Below are 14,717 nucleotides of genomic sequence, written 5' to 3'. Positions count from 1 at the left end.
CAGCTGCTGGAGTCATTGATGCTTGAGTGAGCGGCATTTATTATTATTATATATTATTATACCAGATTTATATAGCGCCTTTTTCATGATCAATTTCACGTTCAAAGGCGCTTTACATAGTTCAGTATATACTACAATTTAACTTGTTGGTTCTTAATTTTCACAGATTCAGTGCTTGCATCAATAAACAGAATTAAATTTCAATGTAGAAATAAACTGCCACTTTTCCCAAACCCTTTGAAATCCAAGCAATCATGATCTCATGAAATAGCTCTTACTGCTAAAACCATAAAATTTTATGAACAAAATTAAATGAGATGGAAATACTGAAATACCATTTCAGGGTTCCCACAAAGCAGAGAAAATAAAAGTCCCAGACTTTTCCCTGACCAAAGTCCAATTTTCCCTGACTAAAATGCTCAGTGTTGAGAGAAGTTTTGCTGGTCTAGATCAATAAATGTTGGCCTCAATCCTCCCTATCAGCTAAATTTTACCACCTTTCTTGTTATAATGATAACAAGGATGTAAAGAAAGTTCGTTCCAGTTAAACAAACCCCTGTATTATTTTAGTGAGAGTCAAAGTCGAACTTGACCTGTATTTTATCATGTTACACCTGTGTACCAAAATTTATTATCCTAGGCCTAAGCGTTCTCAAGTTATCTGTTTAAACTGTTTAACTGTTCAGGGTCACTGTGACCTTGACCTTTGACCTACTGACCCCAAAGTCGAACCTGACCTGTATTTTCTGATGTTACACTAGTTTACCAAAAATTATTTAAATAGGTCAAGCCTTTCATGAGTTATCATCTGGAAACCATGAAACCAACAGACAGACAGACCGACAGCCAAGCTCACTCCTATATACCCAGTCCCCAAACTTCGTTTTGTAGGGGTATAATTAAAGCACACGCCTGTTCTTTTTTTCAAAAGTTAAAAATATCTGAACTTAATGTATAATGGAATAAATAATATTTTCACCAAAAGAAAATTGAAATTGACCAAACTGCTGCAACTGCAATATGTAAACATATCATCATTGAATATGATTGAAAAGTATATAGTCATATCTTAGTTTTCCACTATTTCTAATGCTGTGTTACTATTCCAACTTGAAAGAACTTTCCTTACACTTTTTATATATACGAAAGAGTAGATAACAGTGTTTTGATTATTTTTTCATTTAATTTTCCCTTTTTTTTCAGTATTAGATTTGAAGCTATGATGCCGAATATGTCCTAATATCCACCTTAAGTATCAGTCTGATTATCTTTTATAATCTCTTAAGGTACTTCCGCAAACTGAAATTAGAAATTCATGTGAAAAATCAGAATCCTTGAAACAGCTTTCGAAATGCAAGGACACAAACAAGAGCACCACCTTGCGGGTGCTTACCTCCCACCCATCCCATGTCCACCTCGTCAAGACACTTCCGGGTCTTGCAACCTCTGACCATGATATAGTATTTCATGAGGTCAAAATAAACAGAGGGCGACCTATCCAGCCAAAGAGACTAATAAAACATTATCGGAAAACTAACTGGGAGGCAATCAGATCTGACATGCGATCATTTAGTTGTAGTTTTATTAGTAAGGCCCATACAAACCCTGATGAGGCTTGGAACTCATTTAAGGACAGCTTAAATGAGTCTTGTACCAAGCATATCCCTACTAGAATATCCAAATCCCGTGCCGACTTGCCTTGGTTAACTCCCAGAATTATCAGGCTTATCCACAAGCGTGATAAACTCTATCACAAACTCAGCAAATCCCCAAATCAAACAAAGCACCAGAAACTGAAGTCCCTAAAATCCTATATACAAAGGCAAATAAGAGCCTCATACTGGTCATACATGGAAAACGTCAACTTTAGCCATGATTCCCAACCTGGTAGAAATAAGAAATTCTATAGCTACATCAAACATAACAAAAAAGAAAATGTTGGCATAGCCCCTCTTAAATCAGATGGTATCACCCACACTGATCCAGTCACCAAAGCAAACATCCTTAATAAGCAATCTGAATCAGTTTTCTCCCCACCTAAGCCCCTAAGCCTTAAACATTTGTGCTCCAAACTGCTAACATCCCCTTCCTCCCTAATGGACCAAATAAATGTAACTTCAGAGGGTATTGACAAACTCCTTCTTGGCCTATCCCCACATAAAGCGTCGGGGCCAGATGAATTATCCCCCCGTGTTCTCAAGGAACTTCATCAGGAAATCGCCCCCGTCCTTTGCCACATCTTCAATTTATCCCTAAATACAGGCATTGTCCCTAAAGACTGGAAAAAGGCAACAGTTGTACCAGTCTTTAAAAAAGGTCTCAAATCAAAACCCAGAAACTATCGACCAATTTCTCTGACCTGTATTGCGTCCAAACTCCTTGAGCACATCGTGGTTTCAAATCTTATGTCCTTCTTTGACAAACACAATATTATCAGCCAGTTCCAACATGGTTTTAGGTCGGGTCATATTTGCGAAACTCAGCTAATTAATTTTACCCAGGAACTTTATAGCAATTTAGAACAAGGCCAACAAACTGACGTCATTGTAATGGATTTTTCTAAGGCATTTGACAAAGTCGACCATTTGAGGCTAATTTACAAGTTACAATCCCTAGGTGTTAGTCCCCAAATAACTAATTGGGTCAAATCCTTCCTCTCTAATCGTACTCAGAAGGTTGCAGTTGAAGGTCACCTGTCCAGTGAACTTCTGGTCCTGTTTGGAGTTCCACAGGGGTCTGTCCTTGGGCCTTGCCTTTTCCTTGTATACATTAACGACCTGCCAGACTCAGTCAAATGTAAAACCCGAATGTTTGCAGATGAAACCATTGTATACCTCACAGTCAAATCAAATAATGATAGCAAAGCCCTTCAAGAAGATCTCCATAAATTAGAAACATGGGAAAGAGTCTGGCAAATGGAATTTAACCCCGACAAATGTGAAGTCCTCAGAGTAAGCAGGAAAAGAAATCCCATTATTTATCCTTACAGGTTACATAATACAGAGTTAAAGTCCACCTCATCAGCTAAATACCTAGGAATAACTATCTCCAATGATTTGAACTGGTCACAACACATAGAAAACATAACTTCTAACCTCTTCCCTTCGATTTATTCAGAGAAATGTCAAGACAGATAACATAAATGTCAAAGAAGCTGCATACACCACCTATGTCCGCCCCCAGCCAGAATACTGTTCAACTGTGTTGCATCCCTGACAGAAAACTCTCACCCATAAAATTGAACGAGTCCAAAGGTCAGCAGCTAGGTATGTTATGAATGACTACAACTATACAAGCAGTGTAACTGAAATGTTGAAATCCTTAGAATGGAAAACTCTCCAGTATCGTAGGTTAAACTGTTCATTACTTTTGTTTTACAAAGTAAGGACCCAGACCGTTGCAACTGACCAAGGTTACTTGACCCCCATTAGAAATCTGAACTACTTGATCTCCAGCACTCAATACTTTGCTAACTCTTATTTCCCTAGAACCATCCATCTCTGGAACTCCCTCCCCACATCAGTCAAAGCTAGCCCCAGCCTCAGTATCTTTACAGAGAGGCTGGCGGCGGTCACTATGTAATTCTTCCATTCTGTCCTATTTTAACTGTAGCATACTGTCCTTTTATCTTTTACTTTTAATACTGTAATATATTAAATTTCTTTAACAACTGTTTCTCTGACAGCGCCGACCAGACATAATCGGAAATCGATTGTTGGTTGTACTGATGTAGATGTAAAGCTGACTTAAACAATACTCAACCAAGAAAACTGATTTTCTAAGTCCAAAAGGGGCAATAATTATTGCAAAAAGCAGGATGGAGTTATGTTTCTTGCTGTACAGGGTCAGCTTATGATGGTGAACAAGTGTTGCAAGTTTCAAAGCAAAAGCTTTGATAGTTTAAGAGAAAAAGTTGACCTAAACATAAAACTTAACCAAGAAATCTGATATATTTTCTAAGTCCAAAAGGGGCCATAAATCTTGCAAAAAGCAGGATGGAGTTATGTTTCTTGCTGTACAGGTTCAGCTTACGATGGTAAACAAGTGTTGCAAGTTTTAAAGCAATAGCTTTGATAGTTTAGGAGAAAAGCCGACCTAAACATAAAACTTAACCAAGAAAACTGATTTTCTAAGTCCAAAAGGGGCAATAATTCTTGCAAAAAGCAAGATGGAGTTATGTTTCTTGATGTACAGGGTCAGCTTATAATGGTGAACAAGTGTTGCAAGTTTCAAAGCAATAGCTTTGATAGTTTAGGAGAAAAGTTGACTTAAACATAAAACTTAACCAAGAAATCTGATATTTTCTAAGTCTAAAAGGGGCCATAAATCTTGCAAAAAGCAGGATGGAGTCATGTTTCTTGCTGTACAGGGTCAGCTTATGATGGTGAATAAGTGTTCCAAGTTTTAAAGCAATAGCTTTGATAGTTTAGGAGAAAAGCTGACCTAAACATAAAATTTAGCCGACACAGACGCCGACGCCGACACCGATCAAGTGATGACAATAACTCATCATTTTTTTTCAAAAAATCAGATGAGCTAAAAATATATGATAAAAATTGAAAAGATGTATCTGTAGATAATCTTGCGAGGATGAAAGCTACGCTGAACCCAATCTCCACAGTGCTTTGGCAGAAAATGAGTCAACATTTTTGGTGTAAAGTTTTGGTATTGTATGCAAGCTAAATTGCTACAAAATATTTATTTTCGAAACAATGAAATGCCAAAATAGTGCACACGAGCATTACTTTTTCAAGAAAATGTCATTAAACATTCTAATGCATAAAACACGTGCACAGTTTTTCTAAAATATTTCGCCGCCATGTTTATTTCAAGGAATTAAATATATGATTGTTCTTTTACTTTAGATTTCTTTACTGAAATATGTATATATCCATTTAGTATAGTTTTGCTCTGTCCGATTTCGTTAATCTGTTACCGATCCTTTACATTTAAAGAATAAACGCAATGTGTAATGATAGTTTTTCGCTTTACACACCTCTCATGGACAAGAAAGCCATTTCATTCAATTAGTAAGCATCCACTGGCAAAATATTAATAAAAGATCGGAACTTTTTCTAAAATAAAGTTCAATTTCAATCTTTTTCAAAAAACTTGAAATATTGCACATTGTGTTGAATTTATAAATAAAACAAAAATCCCAAAAATAAACCATTTTATAACTTTTCCGGGAACTATACATTTCAGCTGAACAATGCATTTCAAGATGACACAAAACTGATTTCTCTTTGCAAACAATGTCAAAGTTCACCTGAGGGGCATTCAATTTGCTGAAAAAGTAGAAGTGTTTACTTGTTTCAGTTTTATGTCCTGTAGAAAACAATCAACTTTCAACTTTAAATGAATGTATGTTCTATAATTATTCCAAAATAAAAAACCGTCCGATCTTTTCCATGAGAAATAAAACGAAGCAATTTTAACTGTTTGTTTACACTTCAACCATGTGAAATTAAAGGCCACGAGACTTGTGCATTTTGAACCTTGTGGTGAATAAACTAAATTTACTTTAAAGTATGGTGTCTCAGTTGAGCCAGTTATTTGTTAATTTCACAGAACATACATTACACAAGTGTTTAAGAGATTATGCATGTGTACAAATATTTCAAAGTCTACTTTATATTAACAATGATAGAAAATAAGTGTGCGCTTGGCAAGTAGCAAGTCTGTTATTTTCAGGTGTATACTGTCCATTTCTATGCCGGAATTGCAATACACATTATTTATCAGTTTAAATCTATTAAAGTGTGATAAAAATATCATTCTTTAACGAAGAACCAAGATACAAAAAAGATACTTTTGAGATATTTCTGATTTTAATCATCAGGTTTTCGCGCAAAAAGTTCAACGATTGCATTTTGTATGTTTTGTAGTTACCTACAATTGTATAAAAATTGTATTACCTCCTAACATATTTTGCTGTACATTTTTTCTGCGATTTATACTCACTGTCCTGCATAAATTCTCATATTGTATAAAAAATCGACAGATCAAAATTAGTCAGTACATGACGCACGAAACATCTAATAAGAAATCACTATACACATCTAACTTGTCCCGGACCAGTTTGCGGAAATACTGTGGCCCAATGTTTCAAGATTGTCTAAAAATATTTGCATATATTTTGATTGTTTTTATTATTTATAAAATTAATATACAATCACGTATGTGTGAGAAAGTTACGTTAAGAAATTTTGGTAGTTAAAGCAGAAAGTGCCGAAAATTCCATTTCCACCAAATTTTCTTACGATCTTTGAAACGAATTTTGAATCGTTGCCAAATCTTAATCACGTTAAGTCTGAGACTTGTCTTACAATTTTAGGTAGTTTGGTACACCATACATGGAAAAATCATTGTCCGCACATTTTACTACTTCTCCCGATAATTACTCCGCATACTGACTGCAAAATTCAACCCATGTGTCATCATGAAACACAGAATGGGTGACGGTATCATTTTTTTTTTGCAACCTGAATCGTAAACAAATTATCTGAACCAGTCAAAATTCCAGAAAATTTACGATTTAGAACGAAGTTGTATGTAGATGTTTGCATTTTTGCCACTCGCAATTTTGCATCATTTTGATCTGGCCAATCTTTTTAGTATTTTTTCGGTAAACCGAAGTCCATATTTTCAAACACAAAGTCATAGAAGCATTGTTATAAACAGGTCACATGTGTTTGCCGACAAGTGCCCAGAGTGTAATTAGGATTCATCCGCGAAGTCTACTGCACATATCTTATTCCAGTCATTTAAAATGAAGCTGTCATAATTTAATTTCATCGATGTGGTAAACTCTTTGATAAGAGACATTCCAATGCTTTCAGTGGTACCCAACTCAATAAAATACTAGTAGTATGTTCTGGAACTATATTTTGTCTTTCGCTGGATGTTACGCAAGCTTGGTAAGCCTGCGCAATTCATGAAATGCACAGCACAATAAATTTGTTATTCACGCAATGATTTTAAAGATTACTTTTTGAAACGGACAGGGTAACAAATGGATAATATGGCTAATAAGTTAGTATGCAGTTTTCATTTGAATTTGTGAACATCATATTTGCTATTCTGTGACTAAAGGGGCATAAAATTAGTCACCATAATCATATGCGCAAATGTATTACTGAATCCGGCAGAATCGTTATTCGTATTTATGCTTAATGAGTTACAGCAGAAGAAAATACGTGGCTTTATTTGAGTATTTTGACAATTACACTTCATAAATTTGACAGATTACATCGTATATTGGTCATAGCGAATGGGATTGACATAACTGAACTTCATTCGATCGATAAACTCTTTGAAATTAGAGACAATCTAATGGAACTACATCAATTCGCTGTGTTATGAGGCCATTTAATGATAGCAAGGACTCGTCAAATGCTTTCATGTTTAGCCGACTCAAAAACTGGCGCCAGAGTTACAGACCTTGTGTCATATGATGTGGGTGATAAGGTGGAACAACTATTTTAAGTTTGAATCAAATCCATTCAGTAATAACTGAGTTAGAGTGAAAGTGTATCAAAACTTTAACCTGAAATTACAAGTAAAAAGCGGGGATGATTCATGAAATAATGGTGCAAGAGTTATGGCCCTTGTGTCATATGATGTGAGTGATAATGCTGAACAACTACTTTAATTTTGAATCAAATCCGTTTAGTAATAACTGAGATAGAGTGAAAGTGCACCAAAACTTTAACCTGAAATTCTAAGTAGAAAGAGGGATAATTCATGAAATACTGGTGCAAGAGTTATGGCCCTTGTGTCATATGATGTGAGTGATGATGTTGAACAACTATTTTAAGTTTGAATCAAATCCACTTAGTAGTACTTGAGATAAAGTGAAAGTGCACCAAAACTTTAACCTTAAATTCCAAGTAACAAGAGGGCCATGAAGGCACTGTATCACTCACCTGACCTATTGACCTAAAGATCATCAAGATTTACATTCTGACCAAGTTTCATTAAGATATGGTCATAAATGTGGTCTCTAAAGTGTTAACTAGCTTTTTCTTTGATTTGACCTGGTGACCTAGTTTTTTAGGCCCACATGACCCAGATCCAAATTTGACCTAAAGATCATCATGATTAACATTCTGACTAAGTTTCATGAAGATACAGTCATAAATGTGGCCTCTACAGTGTTAACTACCTTTTCCTTTGATTTGACCTGGTGACCTAGTTTTTGACCCCAGATGACCCAATATCAAACCCGTCCAAGATTTTATTGAGAGTAACATTCTGACCAAGTTTCATTAAGACTGGGCCAAAATTGTGACCTCTAGAGTGTTAACAAGCTTTTCCTTTGATTTGACCTGGTGACCTAGTTTTTGAACCCAGATGACCTAAAATCGAACTCATCCAAGATCTTATAGAGGGTAACATTCTGATCAAGTTTCATTAAGATTGGGCCAAAATTGTGACCTCAGAAGTGTTAACAAGCTTTTCCTTTGATCTGACCTGGTGACCTAGTTTTTGACCCCAGATGACCCAATATCGAACTCGTCCAAGACTTTATTGAGGGTAACATTCTGACCAAGTTTCATTAAGATTGGGCCAAAATTGTGACCTCTAGAGTGTTAACAGTCAAAATGTTGACGACGGACTACGGACGGACGTATGGACGAATGACTGAGGACAACGGACACAGGGCGATCACAAAAGCTCACCTTTGAGCACTTCATGCTCAGGTGAGCTAAAAAGTAGGATGAATCATGAAATATTGGTGCCAGAGTTATGACCTATTTTAAGTTTGAATCAAATCCATTTAGTAATACTGAGATAAAGTGAAAGTGCACCAAAACTTTAACCTGAAATTCTAAGTAAAAAGGGGGGATAATTCATAAAATATTGGTGCCAGAGTTATGACCCTTGTGCCATATGATGTGGGTGATGATGAGGAACAAGTATTTTGAGTTGAAGTAAATCCATCAAGTAATAACAAAGATAAAGAGAAAGTGCATCAAAACTTTAACCAAAGTGCGGATGCGGAAGGACGCCAACGCCAGGTCGAGTAGGATAGCTCTCCATACTTTGTATAGTCGAGCTAAAAATGGATTCAAACAGGAAGCTGGTGGTTTAGTTTTCACAGTATTATGCAAGAAATGATTTTTTGCTTCATGTGCTTTTGTTCCACTGCAACTATTAAGCAGCTGTAATTTCTGATTTATCATGCTTTTAATTTACTAGAAGGAAAATTGGATATTTTTTTAATGAAATTATCCAATGGAGCCCAAAAAAGATAAAGCCAGTAGAGTTATCTCCACAGGTGGCACTGCAGTATCACAGGGTAAACAATCTGTTACCAGTCTGCTGACTACATATTATAAGATATATTCAGGGAACATTTGCTTTAAATCAATGTTTTTAACCTAATAATTTTTTTAACAGAAAGAAATTATTATGTTTTATTTAGTAATTATTATAATTTATGGAAGGCTTTAAATGTTTCGAAGGTGCGATCATGCAGGTAGCGGCTGCAAGTGTATAAACTCTGATTTTGGAATGTTCTACAAGTTTGCTGAGTAACTTCCCATAGCATTACGCTCGCATAGTTCACCTTTTCAATGTATATGATACTGTGACCAGATTTTTGGTCATTATTTGTGTGAAAAAAAGGGATTTTTTTTATATCAAGCAAAAAATATACACTGGATCCGTGCATGTGTTTCAAACACTTAATGAAAATTAAAAAATCACTTTCCAGTCCTTAAAGCAGCATGCCTCCAGATTTGGCTAAAAAATAATCTTTCTTTCAAATTGAAGTTTGGACTTACTATGAACATTAGATTATGAATTTTTGTTTCTAAATTATTTTAAAAGTTCCAAATCAAGAAAAAAATATGACGCCCCCAGAAATTGAACCCCGGACAGTACAGTAGGACCAACAACCCTTTGCAAGGTGGCTGGATGACTTTCTCATTTGAAAGACACACATCTCAAGCAAGATTTTGAGTCTAAAGAGGTGTTGGACAAGTAATTCTATGTCAACAATGTTGAGGCGCCCAAAAGCATGAATTCCAAGAATGAAATGTATACCTCAGGTATTGTTAAGTTATCCCTTTTTTTTCAAACATTTACTTTGGAACAAACTTGCAAGTAACCATATTTACTTGCCTGTAGGACCAGGATTTTCTCTTTAAAATGATGGTCTTATAGGCGGATAAAAAAAAACAGCAGCAGAAACAACAACTTACTTTTTCAGTAACAATGCGTGCATGCTGGGAAATATCTTGTTTAGTGTACGAGTCACTTGGGTTGGCCTGTAAGTTTCCAAGGTCCTGTACAGGCTCTATACAACTTTTACCCAGATCTTGTATATTCACTCTGATTCTACTTGCAATCTATGAAAAACATTAAAATTCTATTTGTTGTGATTCACGTATAGCTGAATGGAATATCCTTGCAAAAAAATCTAAATTATCCAACTTGTCCTATTCAAAAGAATCTGATATTCAACAGTTAAAAAGATGATAACATCAATGTCAGTTCATTAGTTAACAGGCTAATTGAGCCACGCCATGAGAAAACTAACATAGTGGCTTTGCGACCAGCATGGATCCAGACCAGCCTGCACATCTGCGCAGTCTGGGCAGGATCCATACTGTTCGCTTTCAAAGCCTATTGCAATTAGAGAAACTGTTGGCAAACAGCATGGATCCTGACCAGACTGCGCAGATGCGCAGGCTGGTCTGGATCCATGCTGGTCGCAAAGCCACTATGTTGTTTTTCTCTTTTTTTTTCCATTGCCAAAAAATAAACAAGAGGACCATGATGGTCCTGAATCGCTCACCTGTCCAAACATGACCCAGTTTTGAACTGAGTATGACGTGGTTTTTTTTCTATTATTTGACATAGTGACCTAGTTTTTGAGCTCATGTGACCCAGTTTTGAACCTGACCTAGATATCATAAAGATGAACATTCAGACCAACCTTCATACAGACCCCATGAAAAATATGGCCTCCAGAGAGGTCACAATGTTTTTTCATTATTTGACCTACTGACCTAGTTATTGACGGCACGTGACCCAGTTTCAAATTTGACCTAGATATCATCAAGGTGAACATTCTGACTAATTTTCATGAACATCCATTCAAAAGTATGGCCTCTAGACAGGTCACAAGGTTTTTCTATTTTTAGACCTAATGACCTAGTTTTTGACCGCAGCTGACCCAGTTTCAAACTTGACCTAGATATCATCAAGATGAACATTCAGACCAACTTTCATACAGATCCCATGAAAAATATGGCCTCTAGAGAGGTCACAAGGTTTTTCTATTATTTGACCTACTGACCTAATTTTTGAAGGCACATGACCCAGTTTCGAACTTGACCTAGATATCATCAAGGTGAACATTCAGACCAATTTTCATGAAGATCTTGTGAAAAATATGGCCTCTAGAGAGGTCACAAGGTTTTTCTATTATTTGACCTACTGACCTAATTTTTGAAGGCACATGACCCAGTTTCGAACTTGACCTAGATATCATCAAGGTGAACTTTCAGACCAATTTTCATGAAGATCTTTTGAAAAATATGGCCCTAGAGAGGTCACAAGGTTTTTCTATTTTTAGACCTACTGACCTAGTTTTTAACCACAGTTGACCCAGTTTCGACCTTGGCCTAGATATCATCAAGATGAACATTCAGACCAATCTTCATACAGTTCCCATGAAAAATATGGCCTCTAGAGAGGTCACAAGGTTTTTCTATTATTTGACCTACTGACCTAGTTATTGAAGGCACGTGACCCAGTTTCAAACTTGACCTAGATATCATCAAGGTGAACATTCTGACCAATTTTCATGAAGATCCATTCATAAGTATGACCTCTAGAGAGGTCACAAGGTTTTTCTATTTTTAGACCTAATGACCTAGTTTTTGATCGCAGCTGACCCAGTTTCGAACTTGACCTAGATATCATCAAGATGAACATTCAGACCAACTTTCATACAGATCCCATGAAAAATATGGCCTCTAGAACGGTCACATGGTTATTCTATTATTTGACCTACTGACCTAGTTTTTGACCCCACGTGACCCAGTTTCGAACTTGACCTAGATATCATCAAGATGAACATTCTGACCAATTTTCATGAAGATCTTGTGAAAAATATGGCCTCTAGAGAGGTCACAAGGTTTTTCTATTTTTAGACCTACTGACCTAGTTTTTGACCGCACGTGACCCAGTTTCGAACTTGACCTAGATATCATCAAGATGAACATTCAGACCAACTTTCATAAAGATCCCATGAAAATTGTGACCTCTAGAGAGGTCACAAGCAAAAGTTTACGCACGGACGGACGGACGGACGCACGGACCGACGACGGACGCTGCGCGATCACAAAAGCTCACACTGTCACTTTGTGACATGTGAGCTAAAAACTCCACATCATTTATATCAGTCAGAAGTCTGGAATTTTAACTCACTCAGTCTACCAATTTATTTATGTAATCTTTTACCAGATTAAATGACTGTTATTTACTTATTCAAACTGATTAGAGTACACTGAAATCTTCGATAAATAAACTTAAAATTTCAGGCAGCCAATGCAAAGAGGCAAAAGAGTAGAAAACTGAAATTTTGTGCAGAATAATGTCTGTATGTGCTTACACATACCTCTGCATTTTGTGCAGACGCCGCTACACTCTTGAGTCACTGGCTAGCAGATCAAAGTCCATGGTCAGCTGATTGGCCAGTAGTCCAAGGTTCTCAACATTGTTCCAGATTTGCCGACCTAAAGAACAGAAAATAACTCCTTGCTGAATATGTGTATCACAGTATAAAATATATCTTTAGATAGTAACTTATTCATGGCTTACACACCACTGTATGCAGACATGATGGAATCTTTCTTTGCAAAATTATACTGGTACTTCTTACAAAAACTTTAAATGCATTTTAACTGGAAACTATTCATCTATTCTGAAGAGATGTTTAATGACCGAATCTTAACTATTGTGTTTAACAGTTACCATAGTTACTGTATGATTACAAAAATGTAGAACAAGCAGCTAATGCTCGATGGCTTTTTGGCCGGGTTTTCTGAATTACGTGATTAAGAGTTAAAGTTCTAATAAAGGCATACAATAAATAACCTCCAAATAAATAAGCACTCTTGGTGGAATACGGAAAAAAAAAGAAATGGACAGGTAGGTAGAAAATGAAATTAAAGAAATTAATTGGTGTAAAAAAAATAAAAGTAAGGAAAAGACCATTAATTTTTCAATGTTATATCCCTGAGACCTTGACCTTTGACCCTAAAATTAATAGGGGTCATGTACACATCAAGACCAAGATAATATTATGTTTGAAGTTTCAAGGTCCTAGGTCAAATACTTGTCCAGATATTAAGTGGAAACCAATTTCAATGTTCAGGTCCCTGTAACCTTGAACTTTGAGCAAGTGACCCCAAAATCAATAGAGGTCATGTACACATCATGACCGACATACCTATAAAATTCCAGTCTTAGGTGAAATACTTGTCCAGATATTGAACCAAAACCATTTTCAATGTTCAGGTCCCTGTGACCTTGACCTTTGACCCAGAGACACAAAAATCTGTAGCGGTCATGTACACATCAAGATCAACATACCTATGAAGTAAGTTTCAATGTCCTAAGTGAAATACTTGTCCAGATATTGAGTGAACTAAAAGGTTCATATGAGACTTGTTATCCCATCCATTCGCACGAACAGCCCTTACAGGCCAGACCTTTCTTTGAAAATCCAGCCAAACATAGGAATAAATGTGGCAAAGAAGTAAGAGAAAAGTAGGAAGAAATAAGGAAATTTAACCAAAGAAGTAGGAGTTTATGTAAGGTATAAACTTTGGCAAAAAGAGCTTTTGGGGACAAAAAAAGGGCTTTTGCACTGGAATCATGACATTTCACTGTTCACAACTGAATGCACTAAAGATGCACCTATTGAATCAAAACTATTTTCATAAACAACAGTATATACTTTTTTGAACACTGACAAAACACTTTGGTTTTATACAAAAGTAGAAAAAAAAATTAGTAGGAAAAGTAGGACAAATAGGAAAAAGTACAAACGCTGGAAAGCCTGACTTTACTAACAATGTTAACACACTCATCATATCCTGTGCAGTTCTTGCAATATTCTTTGCCAGTTTCACCATGCTGGTCCGGTAGTCAACAAATCCAAGACCTTGTTTCAATTCTATTCTTTCGTCAGTCTGTTAACACAGAAAATAAATTATTAAAAGAAATGATTGAAAGAAGTCAGGACTGCATATAACCAAAAAAATTATATTCTTTGGTATTCCTTCAGAAACTTAAACTACTGAAGGTTTTGTGTAAATTTCTTTATGGACAACTTGAGTACAACAGACTCTCTGACCTTTATTATCATATTTTGTTAAATTGTTGTTTAGTAAAATGAACCACTCTGACCTACCAGCAAAATGACTAAGTTGTGTCACCCAGTGTTAGCTGCCACTACTAACAAACAATTTCCTTGCAGAGAAAAATGACATTATAAAATAAAAGCTCTGATAAAATTTGCATAAAATCGAAGTTTGCAACATCGGATGCTTTTGTTATCACAAGACAGACAATGGAATCACAAATCTGACAGAGAAACATGATTACTTGAGCCTTAAAACTAATGCATTTATATCACCATAGCCCCCTATATACCATTCAAATATAGCTATCACATAATCAGTAGCCATGAA

General features: G+C 36.0%; 1 protein-coding gene across 4 annotated transcripts in view; it reads right to left on the bottom strand.

Annotated features, from left to right (window-relative positions):
- LOC123543177 (uncharacterized) overlaps nt 1–14,717 on the bottom strand; it is a 58,453-nt gene that overhangs the window by 24,157 nt on the left and 19,579 nt on the right. For 3 of the 4 annotated variants that reach the window (XM_053548726.1, XM_053548728.1, XM_053548730.1), the window contains 3 exons: nt 14,098–14,216; nt 12,638–12,755; nt 10,212–10,358 (listed from right to left, as the gene is read on the bottom strand). The gene's annotated coding sequence lies outside the window, so the exon portion shown is untranslated. Of the gene's footprint in view, nt 1–10,211; nt 10,359–12,631; nt 12,756–14,097; nt 14,217–14,717 lie in introns of all 4 variants that reach the window. The other variant, XM_053548729.1, reaches the window with a different exon arrangement.

The sequence above is a fragment of the Mercenaria mercenaria genome, chromosome 7 (assembly GCF_021730395.1).
Source record: "Mercenaria mercenaria strain notata chromosome 7, MADL_Memer_1, whole genome shotgun sequence".
NCBI lineage: Eukaryota > Metazoa > Mollusca > Bivalvia > Venerida > Veneridae > Mercenaria > Mercenaria mercenaria.
This window is presented reverse-complemented; position numbering and strand designations above follow the sequence as displayed.